Source organism: Centrocercus urophasianus, unplaced genomic scaffold (assembly GCF_019232065.1).
Source record: "Centrocercus urophasianus isolate 14NV4802_14NV808 unplaced genomic scaffold, USGS_Curo_1.0 seq_11, whole genome shotgun sequence".
Taxonomy (NCBI): Eukaryota; Metazoa; Chordata; class Aves; order Galliformes; family Phasianidae; genus Centrocercus; species Centrocercus urophasianus.
This window is the reverse complement of record NW_024884253.1, coordinates 19,459,885-19,473,994: the sequence shown is the minus strand read 5'-3', so window position 1 is coordinate 19,473,994 and position 14,110 is coordinate 19,459,885.

Genomic DNA, 14,110 nt, shown 5'->3' with positions numbered 1-14,110 from the left:
AAAATAAGAATTATCTTCAGCTGTTAAGTTTGGGGATCTTCCCCCCTGTATCAAATGCCTTTATCAGAGAAGACAAAACTGGCCATGCCAGTGACTGCACACATTGTTCGGTGTTACAAATATTTGTGTTTAGCCCGTTATCAGCAAAGTATTGTTAAGGAAAAAAAAAAAAAAATCCCTTCCAGAAAAACAAAAGGAGGAAACAGTGCAATCTGCAAAGCAGGAGAAGTTAGTATTAGATGGAGATGGACAAATATAGACACGTCCCTAAAACAACACTGGAATCCAGAATAAGCGTAACACACATACAAAGGGCAGAGTGCTGATCAGTGACAGTGGCAATGCACTTAGTGAGTGCACTTGGCAACTAAAGCCATTCCAAACCAGTCAGAAAAATACTTCTGAAAGAAACAGCAGCATCAAATCAAAAAGGTTGAGAACTCCTTGCAGCCTATTTTTGGAAAAGCAGTAGAGTTACTGTTCCTACCTCCCTAAACCAGGTAGCAGTATCTACAAAAATACAAATTGTATTTTGGCAACACTACATATCCAAGAGTACTCTTCATATTTGCTATACTTGGGTCCAGAAATTCAGGAAGCATGCCACGTAGTGAGAATTGCACACCTTCTTGCACTGCTTTAGGCTGCTTATTTGAATCCCTCACTGTTACCAGCATTGTGGTAAAATCTCCTGAGAAATCTGGAGGTGCTTCCTATCCCCCACTTGCCAACCCCAGCAGCTGGAGCACAGTTCTGTCCCAGGTGTAATAAAGAACAAGCTGGCTGGGGGCTTTCTCTGGCTTAGAGGGGAAAAAAAATGCCTGTTTTATAATTTCCCCAAGAGGAAAAAAACAAACAAACATATGAAACCCAATATTTTTCCTCCTAGTTTTCTCATTAGAAAGCTTAACATGAGGTGATTTTCTTTAACAGAAGTCAACACTAAGCCAAACACTCCGCAGGGTCTCAGGGGGTTTGTTGCTCAGCACGAAGGCTCCTTATTGCAATATCTTTGAAAATATCAGCTGGTTAGGGAACTGAACTGAATCTTAACACTGAAACAAAAATGCCTTTGAGTTAAAACTCTTTAGAACTTTTGATGCTAGAAACATCCCTGTCCCAGCATACAACAGAAGCTGGAAAGGACAGGAAGTTCCCCCACAGAATCCAGATTTCTGACCAGCTGCACTTTTGCAATAGAAGTTTGAAAAATAGAAGAATCTAAGTAAGAATGCAGCCTGGTTTGCTAAGTAAGAAATGTTTTTTTTAGAGCAGGCTGAGAGCAAAGATACTCAGCCTGCCTTCCATTTGTGCACTTACTCAAACACGTGTGAGTTACTGCAAAGGAATACCCTGCACCTGTGCATTCCTCCAGCAGTGGACAAACATAAGAGTGTTGCAATTGCACAGGGAAACTGAAGCTGCATGGCCAGAGGCAGGGGCTCTGTCCAAGAAAAAGCAGCCTGTGACCCAAACAGCTTTGGCTCGTGATAACACTTGCAGAATTCTGTGTTACGTTTTACCTTCATTCTCAGCCACACACGCTTTATCTCCCGCAGGTGCATAACCTCTGGCCCCACGCTTTCACCAGGAAGGAGAAATGCCTGACGTCTGAGTCTCTGATAGAGGACTGCATAGGAGTGCTGCTTTGCCTGTTATCAGGCTTTGCTTGGCCATATTTGCTCATGCACTCAGAAACTTTCCATCTGTCTTTTTGGCAGCGCCTGAATACTTTTGTTCCTGATACAAGCTGCTGCTTACCAGCAACACAGACTGGGAGAGGACAGACTCCTAGACCACTGGCTCCAAAACTCCACTGCTGCAAGAAAGGATGGCTCAATTTTATCTATACATGTGTAACAGCTGGCAGCCCTTACAGCCACATCACAGATATGTCACATTAGTCTTTGTTTGCCCAGTAGAGAGATAGACCATGGTCCCAAATAATACTCAAGGATACAGATGATCTGTATTACAATCAGACTGATAGGGATATACATACCTGCTCATACCATCTTTATCCTGGTTAAAAAAAGCGGGAGACAACACAGCCACAAAGGCCTCATCCAGTTAACATTACTGGCTGCCTGTCAGACTAGTGCCATTCATCATTAGGAGCTGGAGGCTGTGGTGTACTTAGTGAACCTACCATTCACTGGCCAAGCTTGTGGAGCTTGGGAGAGGGGAAGAAGGGTAGGTTATGAGTCTGATTGTTCAACTGGGCTACAGGACAGTGTTGGTAAATATTTCAGCCATGTCTGTTTCCAGCAAAGCATACACTGTGCCAAGATGCTTCCATGAGCATCAGGAGCCTGCTGTCCCCTGATGGTGCCCTATGGGAGATCAGGTTGCTGGAAGACAGCCAGAGCACACCTACCATAAGGACCTATGCAACAAGTGAAGGCAGTGCTGGGCAAAGATGAAAGAATCTGCAAGCCCTAGCAGACAACACAGCCTCTCACCATGGGAGAGAACAGAGAAAGTGAAAAAAGCCAGCAATACAGTTTTTAGATAAGAAGTAGTCTAGCCATTCTCATTCACTTCTTGTCTCCCATCTTATTCTATCAAAACCAAAGCCTCTTGTCATAAAGTCTGTGCTGACTTGATTTGTGACAAATCTGAATAGCTGTATCCATGGGTACACATTAGGAGCTGTGGTGGCAGAAGCAGGCTCTCCCTGCTGCTCATCCCACATCACCTTGCAGCTGCTCATATGAGCGTGCACTGACTCGTTTCTAATAGGACTGTGGCATCACAGCCAGCCTACGTTGCTGATGGGAAGAAAGTGTGCTCTTGCATCATGTCAGTGATGCTTTATTATTGAATCATTCATTACCCTCTTGCTATGTAGCAAAGAGCAAGTGTGAGGGAGACACCTGGCTTTAATGCTGTGTAGCTGTAACACTGAAACCGTCATTATGCTTTCACTCCTCAGGAATGTGTAGGACAGTAAGTGCTGCCCACATATCTCAGCAATAGAGAAAGAAGAAACAGCACAGAAGTGTTTTGAGGATGAACTTCACTCTGTGTCTTTCAAACCTGTTAATTTTGTCACTCTGCCATAAGACATTTCACAAGACACTTAATATACTGGGGGATGCTGCTACACACACAATGAAGCCAGCTCATTGAGTGAGATTCCTTAATAGCCAAAATGAATATTTATTCAATCATCTGCTGCACCAATTAAAGGCAGTGTGCTCAGCTAATGGCAGTGGATGCACTCGGGTCTTCCACACAGCTATTTGATCTCTCTCAGGAGTTTATTCTTTGCCATAATGAAAAAAGACACAAGGCACTTCTGTTATTTTTGTTATGAAGCAGAAATTTGTGCATGCACAACCATTGTAAGCTGAAGTTGTAAGCTAAAAAGCTGGAGAACTACTGTCTTTGCCAAGCAGGAAGCTTAAATGTGTATGGAAATCCACTGTATAGTGGGACAGAAACTTGAATTAATTTTACAGCTTGAGAACGTGCTGAGTTCACATTGATCTTTAGGGTATAATTCAGTGTCTGCCTTGAACTCTGCTGAATAACCGACTGCTTTGGCACTGCAGTCACCGCTTCCTTTAATAAGAACACGTACACTTACCTAACTGTAAATCAAGTGGGTACTGCCCTTGTACTGATCAAGAGTCACCTCTGTTTACCAAAAGGGTCTGCAGTGAAGAAATACACTGAAATGTACAACCTCATTTCTGATGGTACGTTAAAAGAAACCCATGATACTGTCATGCCAAAAACCATCTTTAAATGCTGCAAATGTACTTTTTCAAAACTTGTTTCCTGCCAGATCTTTGCCAGAAAAGTCAATTTGTGGTGTTTGGGGGAAAACTGCAAGCATTCCTGCAGTTTCTTTAGCAGACCTGTTATCAGTTTAATCAAGACTAATTAAAACTCAACGGAATTGCTGGGAGTTACCTTTCAGGCAGTAACAGATATTGGATTGGAACAGAAGAGAGCTCTCCTCAATAAAGAAATCCTCACTTAGAGAGAGGCTTCTCATCTGCTGTCTTGAGCACTTTAGTACATCTGAATTTAAAGGACCATAAATAAGAAGATGCAGTTTCTTTAGCAGGTATAAAGGGAAAAGCCTTCTTAGAATTTGTTAGGACTATTTCTTTACAACATTTTCTACAATCTTCCTGAAGTCTCCTTCCACACCTCACTCACAGCAAGTGAAGAAGACTTCAGTCACAAAACTGTTACCTTGTCCTTCAAAACTTCCTCTCTTACAGAGTAACTCACTGAAAATGAAGGTATAGCAGCACACCAGGCACTTCCTAGAAAGCTTCAGCAGCATCCCTTTCCTGAAAGCACTGCTGGAGTCGTGCAGTGCGCATCCGCTCCAGCACCAAGCCAACCTCATAAAAACTACAATGGTGCACGGAGATGGGAGAAGGGAACAGCCGTGGCACCTTGCAGTGGTCAGGCATGATAAGAGCTAGCTGGGCTCCAAGCCAACAGAAAGTCCAGGAGCCATGCTAGGCCAGGGCAGAGCAGAAGATAAATATCCTATTTCTTCATAGGCTCGTTGCTTTCTGCTCCACACCTTGCTAGCTGAATTCATGACCTATCTGACTGAAGTCTGAGTCCAGGTAGCCCACATTGAGTTCCCGAGCATTTGCAAAATGATAAATACATCTAAAGGTCATTCAGGAGTCACTACTTTGTCTTCAGATCTTACATTTATAACAAAGTTGGGATTACAGCAGGGACTACGTATGCTCACAGAATTTAGTGGTTATTCTCTCTTCTCCCTTTCTCCTGATCTTTTCTTCCAGCTCCCCATTCCCGTCAAAGAATTGTACATGTCATGGGTCAAATTAAAGTGGATTTCAAAAGCCATCCAGGCTGCAACAACCCAAATACATGCCAGACTGTGCCCATCACTACAGTTACAAGATAAGAGAAGCTGACATTTTTGCAGCAGTCATCAATACACTTATCAGGATAAAGTACTGACACAACGAAAAAGCATTTACAGTTGCAAAATCCAAGAGTGGATGTAATCCTTCTATTGAGCTCTCACAAAGACTTTTCTGGGAACTGTTTAGAGGCGAAAGATCTATCAGATATGCCACAGGACATGAAAACAAAGCAAACAGGTTTTTTTTTTTCCACGTGAGAAACAAGTTTGTACATGGACAAAACAACTGATCCTTTTTTATTGTCACCTAGGCTTCACAGAGAGCACCCTGCCATCAGAAGTTGCTGCTTTACAAGTAAGTCAGATATGCTAAGAACACAAGGAAAGGAAGATAGCAAAGGAAGCCTTTAACTCAGGAGGTAGGATAACTTTTCCACTCTTCCATGTGAGAAATTATTTGGTTGAAAACCTCAAAACTTACCTGCTGTAGCTTTCAGAAGAATTCTGTGAAGATATCTCTGTTACAATGGTTGTATCCAAAGTAACTGAATAACATGATTTAAAGGGGATAAAGAAGAAACCATACCTTACCAAAAGAGGATAAACATGATCAGTGTCTGAAAAGATGAGATGTGAATGATATGGCAACTGCTTAAACTTTCAGCACTACCTTATTCACCCTTCAGTTTCTGCACAGCTAGCTTGACTAGTTCATTGTCAAATCACTGTGAAGCAATGAACAGTGCAAGATAAACTCAAGGGAAGGAAAAAAAAAGGTAGAATGAATTCTTCTCATAGTAAGATTTTAAAGATTAATCTTGAGTTTGCTTTGTGAATCTTGGCACAAACTCTTTGATGCCAGAGACTACAAAACCTCTCTAAACTCACCCTCCACCACCACAGGTTTTTGGGGAGCTTGGGAAAGTCAAAATGGTTATTTATATATTGGCTTTTGTAAAATTCATGAGGTATAAGCCAGGCCTGCAGGATCCCTGTGATGCAACTCAACTCCTTACACTTGACATTTAATTTTACCTGCAAACTCTGATCTTGCAATTTTCAGTTCTCGCAGCTCTGTCTGGAAGCTCTTGAAGGGAAGAAGTTTACTCATAGCCCAGTTCCACATTACATTTCTACCAGGCCAAGTGCCTCTCTTCTCTTTGCTTCTCCCTTTTTCCTGCCAGCAGCCATGAGTTATCACATCTGAGCCAATGCCAGCCCTGGTGGCTGTGAAGCAGCAGGCTCACATCGCTAATCCAAAAGAAAAGAGAGACCATGGTCTGCCACCGGCAGAACAAGTTGGCTTAAGCTAAGTGTAAAATTGCTCCCTTATATTTGGGAAAGCTGCGTAAAGGCAGTCAGTTAAGAAATAAAAGAAATATAATGTGCTGCTAATCTGGAGCCAGTGAATCACTAGGCAGGACAGGCTTGTAATGCTCATCTCAAGCCTTTTAAGCATATCCTTGCTTATTATAGGGTAAGAGGTAAAGCAGCTGACAGCCCCAGCTCTAGAAACATCCTCCATAGCTTAAGCCTTGGTCAGATTGCTACAGCCAGGTTTACTGTTCTGCAAGTGCTGCTCCAGCTGAGCCCGTCTCTCATTCGCCATTGACTTGGTCATTGCCAGGTAAAACTTTGTAGGAAAAGCAGACACAGCACTCTTGAAAAGCCATCTCAGCTGCAAAATAGACAAAGGGACATTCTGCATCAGTGAAGAAGCACTCATAGTTTCCATGAAACTTTTGGTGTTCTGATAGAGAGATGCACCAAGACAGTGCAGATACCCACATGGGACCCCCCTGGTGCCCCTCAGGGCCCACAGCAAAGGCAAAGCTATGGCTTTTGCTGGGTGCCCCAGAAGGCAAACCCAAGGCAGCCTCTGTTGATGGGTTCTCAGTTTTTGTCTTACCACTTTGGAGTTCCTCTCTTCAGGTCAGAGAATTAGCATTGTACTAACCTCATACACTAGGTCTAATGGACAAAGACAACGTGGTTACAGATGTCTTTTCTCCACAGTAAGTTTATAGAGGATTTCTTTAGCAGAGAACTGCAGATTAAAATCTTAAAAGGTTGGTGACTTCTGGCCTAGACTTCTGTGCTATCTCAGAGGTTTTTTACTATTTTGTTAATGAAAGGTTGTATGTTTTATCAGATCATGTAGTATTGTCAAAGAAAAACAACAAAAACAAAACAGAAACAAAAAAATGGAATTTTTCAGGAACTTGGTAAGTTTGACTCTTCCTCCAGCTATGTTAGCTAGCTAAGAAGTGTATAATGTCTCTGCACAAATCCTACCTCATTTATACAGAGGCCTGAAAGAACTACAAAACCTCGATTACAGTACCTTACTCTAACATGAGACTGTTCTCATACAGGTTTGGGCAGCAGTCAGTCACTTGGAAGCATGAAGTCTGCTATGATATTTCCCAGTCTGTGGGTTTAAGTGGTCTAGCAAGTTTGCATCAAGCATGATTCTGTTTATTGTATTTTTTAAACCAAAACACACAACACTCCAGGATGCTGGATTTTACTCTGACAATACTGTAGTTGACTAACCTATTCTGAGCTTTTAATAGTTTGGTCAAGCAAATTATCTCAAGGCAAGGATGAGCTATGCTTATTTTCCCAGCATGCACATTATAAAATACAACAAATGCAGTGAAGTCAGCTGGAAACATTCATTAGCTTCCAGAGCTGATCTCCCCCAAAACACACACACTGTAGTTGGTGCTGTTTCGCTTTCACCTTTTTGCAATAAATATTCCCTTCCTCAGAAGGAAGCATCATCAATTTTTCATTTAGAATGAATCATAGAATAGAATGGCTTGGTTTGGAAGGGAACCCAAGGATCACAAAGTTCCAATACCCCCACCACAGGCAGGGCCACCAACCTCCAAATCTGGTACTAGACCAGGCTGCCCAGGGTCCCACTCAACCTGGTCTTGAACATCCCTGGGAATGGAGCATCCACAACCTCTCTGGGCAGCCTGTGCCAGAAACCTTACCACTCCCTCTGTAAGGAACTTCCTTCTGACATCCAAACTACTCTGACATCTAAAATTCTTAATTCACCTCCTACTTAACCTGATTCCACAGGTTTCCTTTTTTGGTTGGATCCTGTCTGGATGAGCTATTTCACCCATGACCACACTTCATCATGGTGTGCTGATGCCAGTGTCAGACAGAGCACCTTTAAGAAAACTGCTAAGCTGAAAAGGCAGAGTAAAGTTTTAAGCTAGAACTATGACATGTAGATTATACACAGAGCAAACAGGGCTGTGGACATGGTCCAGTTATCAGATTAATTATTATTAATAATAATAAAAATACAAATAAAAATATATATACTATTCTAAAATCAAACATGTTTAAATGCATTTCATCAAAAAATGTAGATGTACATAAGCAGAAGCTGTCCAAGCAATCAAAGGTCCACACATCTGCCCAACACTGTCAGTCCTGCTGAACACATCCCAGCCATTCGCAGAAGGTGGCTGCGTAGGCCTTGGTTCAGCACGGTCGGCTACCTGACAGAGATGACGTCTGTCCTGGCAAAGGCGTCCTGGCTCTCCTCCTGGCCTTCCTACCACTAATACTTAATATGAACACTAATATTTAATAAACTTTCAGACAGAGGGAAAGAAACCTGGTTCTCCCATAGCTAGATGCTCTAGCTCCTAAAACAAGAGGCCAAAGTGGGGATGGCAGAGCCATCCATGCACAAGGCAAGGCTTCAGATCCACGTGAGGTGAGGGACATGATCATCAGACAGAACTGAAGCTTTCTGACAACCCACTGCAATGCACTGCACTCCTCAGTATTTCTGCCTGCATAGCCTAAACCTGCCCTCCTAAGCTGGATCTCTTCCGGGATATCATCCCAGCTCATTCTCGCCTCCCTATCTGCCTTGGGTACTCAGCTTAGGGCTGTGCCTGCCCTTTGGCAGAAAAGAACCTGGGGTAAGGGAGCATGGCCCAGATCCAAAGCCTCGTGTGCTCTACTGAACAGTTGCTCCCTTCCTGCAGTGGGAGACAACAAGGAGCAGAGTATGGGAATGCTAAACAGAAGCATTTACAGTATGCATTGCAAGAGAGGAGAAAGCATAGTGAGAAAAAAGGGACAGGTAAGGCACTGCAGCAGGGAGAAAAAAAAATCATAGAATCACAGAATCACAGAATGGCTTGGGTTGGAAGGGACCTCGAGGATCATCAAGCTTCAACCCCGCTGCCAGGGGTGTATAACGAGTTAGCATCAGTGGAGGAGAGGAACTACTGGAGGTGGAATAACGGTGCTTTAGGAATCGCCACGCTGAAGATGAGAGGTGTAAGTAGAGCAGTATACACAGAAGCAAACCCTACAGAGAAGCATTGTGGAAATACTGTTGGGTATAAGTATGGAAACATCTGTCCACAAGGAAAGCTTATCTGCTTCCATCACAGAACTGTTGCATTCATGAAGCCTTGTGGCAGGAATTGCCTGGAGCATATATCCTGGAGTATAAGGCATGTGTATTGTTCCACCTTAACTGAGCATCTCAAGCAAAATGAGCAGAACAGGACACAGCAGCAGGATGGAAGAAACTAAAAATGAAAACCTGCCAATGAGTTGTGAAGTGCATCACAAGATAAACCATCAGCAGAGGAGATGCAAGAAGGGGGAGATTTTGCTGGGAGTACCAATGAAGTGAGAACCTCAAGCAAAAAGCAGTGAGCCTTAAAGAAGAAGCAAAGGAAAAACTGGCGCACTGAAAAACATTCAAAATGCTCCGTAAACCAAAATAAAATACCACTGTCAGAGCTCCCATGGGGAACAGAGTCAGGCAAGTATGCTCCAGTGCACACTGCTTCCAGTGGCAGCCCTGCAACTGGCCCCACACCTTCCTGATGGCCCTCCAGCCATGCCCACACAGCCACTCACAGGCACACAGGTCTCGGGGAGACAGAATGATCCCCACTGCTGGAAAACCTGCTCTGCTGCCAGGAGGTCCCATGGATGCATTTGGGAGGGAAGGGGGCTAGAAAGAAAAGAGCATCCATTGAACCCAGTGCCAGTGGTTTTGTTTAACACTCACAGTGGTGAGTGTTTATCAAGCGGGACCCTAAAATGGAGTTATGGAGATGAGTTAAGGCTGTTCAGGGGGGATGGCAGCATGGAGCAGACTGGTAGGAGAGCTGGTGGGGGCTCACCTGGAGCCAAGATCTGGCAAAGGCTGGGGAAGTTGGGCCCCCACAGGAGAGCCCAGTGTCACATGCTGTCCTTCCCTGTCTTGACAAAGCCAGAGGGAGAAGGGAGGGGAATGGGACAGAGGCTAGTCGGTTAGAAACAAACCAGACAAAGATGTGCAGATTCACCCAGGAACAATTGCCTTCAGCTAGCTGGAACCACGGGGCGGTTCCTGCTGCCGTGCTGGTGCAACTCTGAATGCTGTGCTTGGTTAACCTGCCTCACCCCTTGGCCCGGGCAATGCTGGAACTGCTCCCAGGCTGAGCTCCAACCTTCTGGGGCCACTCCTGGACTCACCAGTTGCTGTCTGTGGATTTACCCAAGTTGTGCTTCTGGAGACACAATGAGTTAATCGATATGGATATAACACAGATGAAATCTTATTCCTGTAAACAAACTGTTGCTGAGATGGTCTCACCACAAGGCTCTTTGCAAGAGAGAACAATATCTTTTGGAAAGGCTGTGACTCATACCATGACCTGAGGAAAACCCATTCTCAGTGGAACAAGGTTTGTACATATTTTTCAGAGTAGGACAAAATGCGGGAATTCTAGAAAAACAAAACAAAGCAACAAAGTAAATAAAATAACATTTTGTGCAACGTGTTTGATTACTTGTTTTCCTCTTTCATCTCTACAGCCAAACACAACCGGTCTGACAACTTCTGGAGTGCCCACGCAAAGCCCTCTGACGAGCCAGCTCCTGGTGCCACAGGCGCTGCTGGGCCTGGAGGTGGGGCACCCACACCCTGTGAGCTCCAGAACAGCTTTCCATCCCCTCCTGGGCAAGGCCCCTGCATACATCCTCGCTCACAGGCTGCTTCAGAAAGCCACAACTGCACCTGTGAGGAAAGGTTCTTGTGAAGAGTTTGGTGGAAAATATGCTAAGTATTGGCAGAGGAAGATCTATGCTCCAGGCCATGGACTTTCCACTTCGGCTGTCATTCTAGGCTGCTGGTCACTTCCCATCTGTATGCATCTGGTTCTTACCTGCAAAACCATGGCAGGGGAAACCAAAGTGGCAAACCTAACAGAGGCAAGGAACAGAATTAAGCAAGCTTCTTGTAGCAGTCAATGCAACACATTTGGAGCACACTTGATGTAATGCCTATTTTACCTCATCTACTGACTTCAGGTTTAACCTGGTCCATGCACAACACAAGGTCCTTGTTGATGCAGCGGGACACAACCAACTCACCTGCCCAGGGCAGCATTTTTGATTTCAGAGTGCTCAGATATCACATGGAATATTTCCAAGGTTGCTCAGGGCTATCAAAAGAGCATCTCCAGGCAGCAATAGCCAGCTGGAACACAACTTGGTTCGGGATGTTTCTTTAGCAGATTACGTGGGGAGCAGGAGACTCTGGCACAGAGACATTCTGCTCTTAGTACATAATGTACAACAGGCCCATTATGTTGGCTCAGCTTGGAGTTGTTTGGGTTTTTTTTCCCCTTAATAATTACATTAAATCTTAATTCAACATGTGAGAAAGCTAAGAAACGTTTCAAATTATTTTATTTTTGGAAAATATTCTTTTTTTTTGTTCTTGCTGCCCAGCTACTTCAAAGGGCACCACAACTACATTCACACCTTGTGGTCTTGGCGTAGCCAAAAACATTTATTTCAAATTTGTATTCAACTGTTGTATCCTAAGGATTTGTAATGCTGCCAGCTACATTTTCATTTGGAGACAGCTAATATCTGCCATTATTAAGCACATCCAAGGGGGACTAAAAGCCCTCCTTCATAGAAATAGTCCTGTATAGACCCACAGTTGCCTAAGTGATGGCAGTGACACTGCTGCCATGCTGAAGTCTCTGCCTGCCTCATTGAGAAGTCATACCTTGGTTGTCTATTTCTATTTTTTATATGCTCTTTCTGTTACACTGAGAAAAACCTGTAAAGAAGCAAGGCAGCAAGTGAGATACAGTCATGGCTCAGAAGAAACAGGCTCCTACATGCAAATTGGTTCCCATGGGAGTAATGCATAAGGATTCCCCTAGGTTTCAAGTCCTGACATGAACATGGGCCCAGTATACAGACCCCTTTTGCTAGCACTAGAGTTGCAGATTCTTTCCAAGTTGGCTTGATGGTCTTGAGATTGATCAAACAACTGCAGCATTTCTGAGCCAAAATTCATAGCTTTCCTATGGCTTTTCAATGCAAAGGTGTGATGTGTATCACTTGCCATGATGCTAACTGATTGATATAACAGTACTCAAGGTACGGCATCTCCCTTTGAAAAGAAAGGACAAGCTAATTAAAAAGAAAATGGGAAAAGGGAAACTGGCCAGTTTAGTTCAGTGTCCACCGGTATCATAAAAAGGAAACCAAGATAAGAACAGAGACCTTTTTGAGAGCAGCCTTCAGTTCCAGTAAATTCAGCCCAGTGCTGCCCACTGATGTGGCATTTCTAACCTCAAACTGCCTTTCAAGGGCCCATTCTAGACATGGGGAGCTGCCACAGTTCACTCATTCAGTAACAAGGTTTGAACTACTGCAGCGGGGAGTAAAAACGTTCCTAGCATTAGTGGAATGAAAATCCCAGTTCCTAGACTTCTGTAGGGCATAATGCACACATCCAAATTACCTCTGCACCAAACCTTGAGTTACACATAAAAACCCATCCTGCACTGGAAAGCTGACAGTGGAATATGGTACCATTCATTCATTCAAATCATCATTCATTTTAAGAGCAGGCTTTTGGCCACTGTTCAATTCTGAAGTGTTCACTTTGGTTAGAGAATGGAAGGTGGGGAAGGAATACCCCCAAAATACTGGAGGATTCAGAAAATCAGCTTAGCACTGAGCAGTTGCATGGCTGTAAAGGATCAGTGTAAGCCTCTGACGCATGCTATGAGAGACTGTAGCATAAGTGACTGCCAATTACATTGTCTTTAACCCAAAGCAACAAGGCTCTACTGCCTTAAATAAATTGATTTTTCTGTAAGGTGAATTGTTCAAATGTAGTAGTGATACTCAAAAGATTCACTGATAGAGATACTAATGCCATCTCTAAAACAAAAAAAATATTATCAAATAGAAGACTGATTAAATGTCTGATATACAGTGAGAAAGTAATCAGAAATAGGAAATAAATAACCTATAGTAGAACAAAATACAAAAGTTTCATTTCCTTAAGCCTTCACAATAACCCTGCAGAACTGCCTCATTTGCTATTTCCTTCTATCACAAACATTACCTGATATTTCAGGCTGGTGCAGATGCAACTGCTTGACACACTCACGAAAGTCTTGTACAAAGCTGGAACAACTTCTTCCCTCCTTTCTCTGCCTCCCCATGAGTTTAAATAGCTCACACATTCTTTAAAATGCAAAAAACAGTTCAACTCCAGCAGATTCAGTGAAAGCCTGTGACTTCAGTTCTTATTTCCCTAGGTAAGAGGCAGGCTCTCAAGTCTCCTCCTAAGGCCCCAATACTCCTGACATAGACTGGTCTCTAGGTCCATCTTCTTTCACATTTTTACTACGGTGCTAAAAAATTTTAGCTTTTAAAACTCTCTCCAAAGCTTTTACATAATGTCAGTAATAAGAACACTAAAATAAGGTTGGCACATTCAACCCCTTACCCATTGATACATCTTGCTTAAACTGCCTCCATTGGGGTATTTTGGAATTTACCATCAACTTTCAGAAATCCTTAAATGCAGTCACACAACTCAGCAAGACTGGAAACTAAAGGGTGATCAATCTGCCTCCATTAGGAGGGGGCTAAATATCAGAACTGTACAAGCTCACCCTACTGCACTTTTTGTGATGCGTGGGATAGAGGATTCATTTGTGTCAGACAACCTCTCTATGCTGGCTTACTTCTCAAATTGATTCAGTGAAAAGAAAAATCCATTCTGAAGTTCTCTGCAGAAGGGAAAAAAAATGAAGTCCAACTCTTGCTAATTATTTTTTGGGGTGAGGAGGGCATTTCAGAAAGCATACTACAGTCCTCTGATTGCAGCAATAGGTCCAGAAAACACTGACATCCTCCTCCAGAAAACACAGA